The following is a 7,482-nucleotide window of genomic DNA, read 5'->3' on the forward strand; positions in this document are numbered from 1 at the left end:
TTTCCTTTTGATTGGTGGAAAGTTCTCCCTTTTCATTTTTAAGACTACTAATTTGATTTTCCTCCCTCCTTTTTCTAATCAGATTTACCAAAGGCTTATCTATGTTATTGTTTTTTTCTTAGAACCAACTCTTAGTTTTATTTATTAGTTCATTTTTTAACTTTCAGTATTATTAATTTCTCCTTTTGATTTTAGAATTTCAAATTTAGTATTTGATTGGGGGCTTTTAATTTGGTCTTTTTCTAGCTTTTTAGTTGCAAGCCCAATTCATTGATCTCCTCTTTCTCTATTTTATTCAAGTAAGCCTCTAAGGATATAAAATTTCCTCTTATTACTACCTTGGCTGCATCCCACAAATTTTGGTATGATGTCTCATTGTTGTCATTATCTTGAGTGAAATTATTAATTGTGTCTATAATTTGCTGTTTCACCCAATCATTCTTTAAGATGAGATTATTTAGTTTCCAATTACTTTTTGGTCTATTTACCCCTAACTTTTTGTTGAATGTAGTTTTTATTGCATCATGATCTGAAAAGAAAGCATTTACTATTTCTGCCTTCCTGCATTTAATTTTGAGTTCTTTATGTCCTAATATATTGTCAATTTTTGCATAGGTTCAATGAACTGCTAAGAAGAAAGTAAATTCCTTTCTGTCTCTATTCAGTTTTCTCCAAAGATCTATCATACCTAATTTTTCTAATATTATATTTACCTCTTTAATTTCTTTCTTATTTGTTTTGCAGTTTGATTTGTCTAATTCTGAGAGTGCAAGGTTGAGATCTCCCACTATTACAGTTTTGCTGTCTATTTCTTCTTAGGAAGTTAGATGCTGTGCCATTTGGTGCATATATGTTTAGTATTGATATTGCTTCATTGTCTATGCTACCCTTTAGCAAGATATAGTTTCCTTCCTTATCTCTTTTGATTAGATCAATTTTTGAATTTGTTTGATCTGAGATAAGGATGGCTACCCCTGCTTTTTTGACTTTACCTGAAGCATAATAGATTCTGCTCCAGCCTTTTACCTTTACTCTGTATGTATCTCCCTGCTTTAAATGTGTTTCCTGTAAACAACATGTTGTAGGGTTCTGACTTTTGATCCTATCCTCTGCTTTATGGGAGAGTTCATCCCATTCAAATTTACGGTTACAATGACTGATTCTGTGTTTCCTGCCATCTTATTATCCCCAGATTATGCTTTTCTTTTACTTGCCCCGCCCCAACCCTATTTCCCAGTTTGAATATTATGTGCCCCACTTGTATCACGCTGCTCACCCTCTTTAGGGTTCCTCCCTCCCCACTTTGAATCTCTTCCCCTGTCTTGTACCCTTCCCTTATTATTCTTTTCCTTTTCCCTTTTCCTCTCCCCCTTTTTAATGAAGTGAGAGAAGATTTTCTGTAAAACAAATATGTCAATTATTTTCTCTTTGAGCCAAGTCCGACGCGAATAAGATTCACACAATGTTCCTCCCCCTCTCTAAATTCCCTCGGATATGATAAATTTCTTTTACCTCTTTGTGGGATGTAGTTTCCCTCTTTTTATCCCCCGTTTCCCCCTTTTTTGACATTATCCCTTGTCCATTTCTACTTACCCTTTTTTAATGTTATATCAGTAAAATCAGACTATATATCTAGTGTTTTTGTATATCCAAAATAGAAATACAATTCTCAAGAGTTCCTTTTACCTTTTCTGCTTCTCTTGAGTTCTATGGTTGGAGATCAAATTTTTTGTTTAGTTCTGGTTTTTTTTTCCTTATAAATTCCTTAGAAAGAATTAGATCTTCTCTTTGTCAAAGAAATCTACTTCCATCAGAATACATCCTCATACAGTATCGTTGCTGAGGTATATAATGATCTGCTGGTTCTGCTCATTTCATTTAGCATCAGTTCATGTAAGTCGCACCAGTCCTCTCTGTATTCATCCTGCTCGTCATTTCTTACAGAACAATAATATTCCATAACGTTCATATACCACAATTTACTCAACCATTCTCCCATTGATGGGCATCCGAATGGATGGATTTTCCAGCTTCTAGCCACTATAAACAGGGCTGCCACAAACATTTCGGCACATACAGGTCCCTTTCCCTTCTTTAGTATGTCTTTGGGGTATAAGCCCAGTAGAAACACTATTTAGCTGCATTTTTACCTTACTATACATATCTGATTTCTTTAACTTGAAATTAAACCATAAAAATCAGACTTCATCAAAAATTTTTCTCAGTAAAGAAAGATACATGTCAGACAAACCCATAACCTTATTGATCATCTTCCTCTCTGTCATTACAAATAAAATACTTTTTATTCTATGCATTGTATGAGGAGATAAGAATTCTAAATTTATGTTCAAATGTTGAACTTTTTTTCAAATGTAAATTTAGAAAAGGAACTCAAATATGTTCTCCAAAAAAAAGAAAGAATCATGTGTCGCTACCCTTTTATTCAGTAATGTTATGTTTTCTCCTATGTCTCCATAATAACTTCAAAAAGTCAACCATCCATAACTTCTCCGTACTAAAAAGAAATGATTTAAATTGGTTTTCAACATTTGATTTCTATAAAGTCCCTGCTGAGCCTTTCCATTTATGGCTTTCTCCAACTGAGCATGTAAATATTCTTTTTAAAAAAAGGATTCTTTGGGGAAAAAAGCTCTCAGGACAAAATACTTAAAAATGACTTGTCATTTTCATTGAAAAACAGATAAACAAGCTGAAAAAAAGCTTATGTACTCAGCAGTCTTCTGAAAAAAAGTAACAAAATCAATTAATTTAAAAGAAATTATTTTTCCAGTTATATTCACTGTATATTTTATCATTGCCATTATTTACTTAGGCTTTATAATGTCCACTTAAGATAAATCAAAGTTCAACTATACTACAGACATACACAAAGGAATATGATAGAATCAGATAGGATAAAAAGTTCCACCCATTTTTACTTTCCTCAATGCAACACGAAAACTTTGAGAAAGAAAGATGATGACTAAGAACATGGTAATTTTTGGATCATTTATCATTCTGCTTTTGGTTTTCTTTTCATATATTTTGAATTATGTAGTATCATGGGCATAAGGTATGTAACAGATATAATTCAATTCATAAGGTATTTAACAAGTAAACCAATACTGACTTTGTACAAGGCCTCAAATACATGAATACAGATTCATAGAAACTCAAGAAATCAACTATGGTTAGGGGATTTAATTCATGTTTGTTGAATGATGAAGAGGAAATAGAAAATTTACTTGTCCCTAATACTTCCCAAGCAAGTCATGGTAGAGTAAAGATGCAAATATACCTAAATATTTGGTGCAATAAGTGGAGAAAGCAATGTGGCCTGATTTTAGTAGAGATGCTGAATAGTTAACATGGACAAAAGTGAATAATTTTCAAACCTGTACATAAAATAATTATTCTTTTTTAAAGCCAGCATACTATCCCAAAAAGCGCAGAGTTAAAATTTTAGAAGTGGGAGGATTAAGATGCATTTTAAAAATTTTAATAGTTCCAATATTCTGTAATCTCAGGGGCCTTCCAAAATTTGTCTAAAAAGGAATCCTCGACTTCCGGTTAAGATGGCGGAGAGGAGGCTCACAGCTGCATAAGATCCGCGCTTTCTCTCACCATCCACTTCATTACAAGCCTCTGAATCAATGCTTGACTGAAAAAAAACCCACATATAGTTACCAAGAGAAGTCATCCTTGAGATTCGCCAAGAAAGGTCTGTCTTTACTGGAGGCTGGGACGGTTTTAGATCGGGCGCAGGTGGCGGGCAGCGGCAGTGAGAGCACGGGAGCAGACTGGAGAGGGGGTGGGGAGTGATCGCAGCCGTCTCTGCGGGGAGAGCTTCACTACAGGTTTGGATACTTTGCTCCGGCAGCAATTCAGCAGCCCAGCAGAGAAGCTAAAAACACCGGGGGTGAAGAATACAACCCCAAACAGCTGGAGTCTCTCGGGACCTGGCCGCCCCCCCCTTCCCCTCCCCACCCCCACAGTGACTCAGCACGCTCTGGGATCTCAGAGCGCAGTCGCAGCACAGTCCTGCTAGTGCCTCACTGCTGCCCCCTGCAGTCTGTAGAGGAAGCTCGGTAACATACCCAGCCCCTCCCCCAAAGAAAGACTCCAGTTTTTTCTGTTTTTCTTTGGTAGTTTGTCTCTGATTATTAGACAAAATGAGCAAGAAGCTGAAGAGGACTTTAACCCTTGACAGCTTCTACACAGATAGAGAGCAGACTCTAAATCCTGAGGAGACTAAAAACAGACAGTCTCCAGGTGAATCCCCAAAGGAGGTGATCGTCTGTTCCTCAGCACAGATGAACCTCATAGAAGTGATTAAAAAAGCTCTCACAAGGGAGCTAGAAGAAAAATGGGGAAAGCAGAAGGAGGCTTGGCAAAAGGAGAAGGAGGCTTGGGAAAAGAGCCTGGAGAAAGTTAAAGAGAGAGTGGATAAAGAAGTAAAATCCTTGAAAAATAGGATTAGTGAACTGGAAACAGAAAACAGCTCTCTAAAAAACAAAATTGGCGAAATGGAAAAAAATTCCACGGAACAAAAGAACTCAATTGGACAATTAGAAAAAGATTTTTAAAAAGTGAGTGAAGAAAATACTTCACTGAAAATCAGAATTGAACAAGTGGAATTGAATGACTCGAGGAGACAAGAAGAATCAATCAAGCAAATCCAAAAAAATCAAACAATGGAGAAAAATGTGAAATACCTTCTGGGGAAGACTACAGACCTGGAAAACAGATCCAGGAGAGATAATCTGAGAATCATTGGACTTCCAGAAAAACATGATGAAAAAAAGAGCCTGGACACTATTTTCCAGGAAATTATAAAAGAGAACTGCCCAGAAGTCATAGGAACAGAGGAAAAAATAAACATTGAAAGGATTCATCGATCACCCACTGAAAGGGATCCTAAAATCAACACACCAAGGAATATAGTGGCCAAATGCCAGAACCCTCAGATGAAGGAAAAAATATTGCAAGCGGCTAGAAAAACCCAATTCAAGTATCAAGGAGCCACAATAAGGATCACCCAGGATCTGGCAGCATCCACATTAAAAGATCGAAGGGCCTGGAATATGATATTCCAAAAGGCTAAGGAACTTGGTATGCAACCAAAAATAACTTACCCAGCGAGAATGAGCATCTTTTTCCAGGGAAGAAGATGGACATTCAACGAAGTAAGCGAATTTCATCTATTTCTGATGAAAAAACCAGAACTTAACAAAAAGTTTGATCTACAAATATAGAACTCAAGAGAAATCTAAAAAGGTAAAGATTAATCTTGGGAACTATATTTTGACTATATAGATGTATAAAGAATACATGTATACCTTGTTCTAGAAATTGATGTGGAAAGGACATTGTACCAGAAAAAGGGTAAAGTGGGGGTAGTACATCTCATGAAGAGGCATAGGAAACCTATTATATCTGAGAGAAAGAATGGAGGGGGATGAATATAGTGGGTATCTTACTGCCTTCAGAATTGGCTTTAAGTGAAAAATCTTAAGACATATTCAATCTATGGTGAAACTTCTCCCACCTCATTGAAAAGTGAGAAGGGAAAAGTGAAAAGGGAAGGAATAAGCTAAGCGGAAGGGAATACGGGAACTGGGAGGGAAAGGGGTAAGATAGGGGGAGGAACTCTAAGGCGGGGGGAGGGATACTAAAAAGGGAGGGCTGTGAGAAGCAAGGGGTGCTCACAAGCTTAATACTCGGAAGGGGGGGAAAGGGGAAAGAAGGGAGAAAAGCATAAACCGGGGTTAACAAGATGGCAAGTAATACAGAATTGGTCATTCTAACCATAAACGTGAACGGGGTAAACTCCCCCATAAAGAGGAAGCGGTTAGCAGAATGGATTAAAAGCCAGAATCCTACAATATGTTGTTTACAGGAAACACACCTGAAGCGGGGAGATACATGCAGGTTAAAGGTAAAAGGTTGGAGCAAAATCTACTATGCTTCAGGTGAAGTCAAAAAAGCAGGGGTAGCCATCCTGATCTCAGATCAAGCTAAAGCAAAAATTGATCTAATTAAAAGAGATAAGGAAGGGCACTATATCTTGCTAAAGGGTAGCATGGATAATGAAGCACTATCTATATTAAACATATATGCACCAAGTGGGGTAGCATCTAAATTCTTAAAAGAGAAACTAAGAGAGCTGTAAGAAGAAATAGACAGTAAAACTATAATAGTGGGAGATCTTAACCTTGCACTCTCAGAATTAGATAAATCAAACCACAAAATAAATAAGAAAGAAGTCAAAGAGGTAAATAGAATACTAGAAAAGTTAGATATGATAGATCTCTGGAGAAAATGTAATGGAGACAGAAAGGAATACACTTTCTTTTCAGCAGTTCATGGAACCTATACAAAAAATGACCATATATTAGGACATAAAAACCTCAAACTCAAATGCAGTAAGGCAGAAATAGTAAATGCATCCTTTTCAGACCACGATGCAATGAAAATTACATTCAACAAAAAACCAGGGGGAAGTAGACCAAAAAATAATTGGAAACTAAATAATCTCATACTAAAGAATGATTGGGTGAAACAGCAAATCATAGACATAATTAATAACTTCACCCAAGAAAACGATAATAATGAGACATCATACCAAAATGTATGGGATGCAGCCAAAGCGGTAATAAGGGGAAATTTCATATCTCTAGAGGCCTATTTGTATAAAATAGAAAAAGAGAAGGTCAATGAATTGGGTTTGCAACTAAAAATGCTAGAAAAGGAACAAATTAAAAACCCCAGTCAAACACTAAACTTGAAATTCTAAAAATAAAAGGTGAGATCAATAAAATTGAAAGTAAAAAAACTATTGAATTGATTAATAAAACTAAGAGTTGGTTCTATGAAAAAACCAACAAAATAGACAAACCCTTAGTAAATCTGATTAAAAAAAGGAAAGAGGAAAATCAAATTGTTAGTCTTAAAAATGAAAAGGGAGAACTCACCACTAACGAAGAGGAAATTAGAGCAATAATTAGGAGTTACTTTGCCCAACTTTATGCCAATAAATTCGACAACTTAAATGAAATAGAAAAATACCTCCAAAAATATAGCTTGCCCAAACTAACAGAAGAAGAAGTAAATATCCTAAACAGTCCCATCTCAGAAAAAGAAATAGAACAAACTATCAATCAACTCCCTAAGAAAAAATCCCCAGGACCAGATGGATTTACATGTGAATTCTACCAAACATTTAAAGAACAATTAATTCCAATGTTATATAAACTATTTGAAAAAATAGGGATTGAAGGAGTCCTACCAAACTCCTTTTATGACACAGACATGGTACTGATACCTAAACCAGGTAGGCTGAAAACAGAGAAAGAAAATTATAGACCAATCTCCCTAATGAATATTGATGCTAAAATCTTAAATAAAATATTAGCAAAAAGATTACAGAAAATCGTCACCAGGATAATACACTATGACCAAGTAGGATTTATACCAGGAATG

Source organism: Antechinus flavipes, chromosome X, assembly GCF_016432865.1.
Source record: "Antechinus flavipes isolate AdamAnt ecotype Samford, QLD, Australia chromosome X, AdamAnt_v2, whole genome shotgun sequence".
Lineage (NCBI taxonomy): Eukaryota > Metazoa > Chordata > Mammalia > Dasyuromorphia > Dasyuridae > Antechinus > Antechinus flavipes.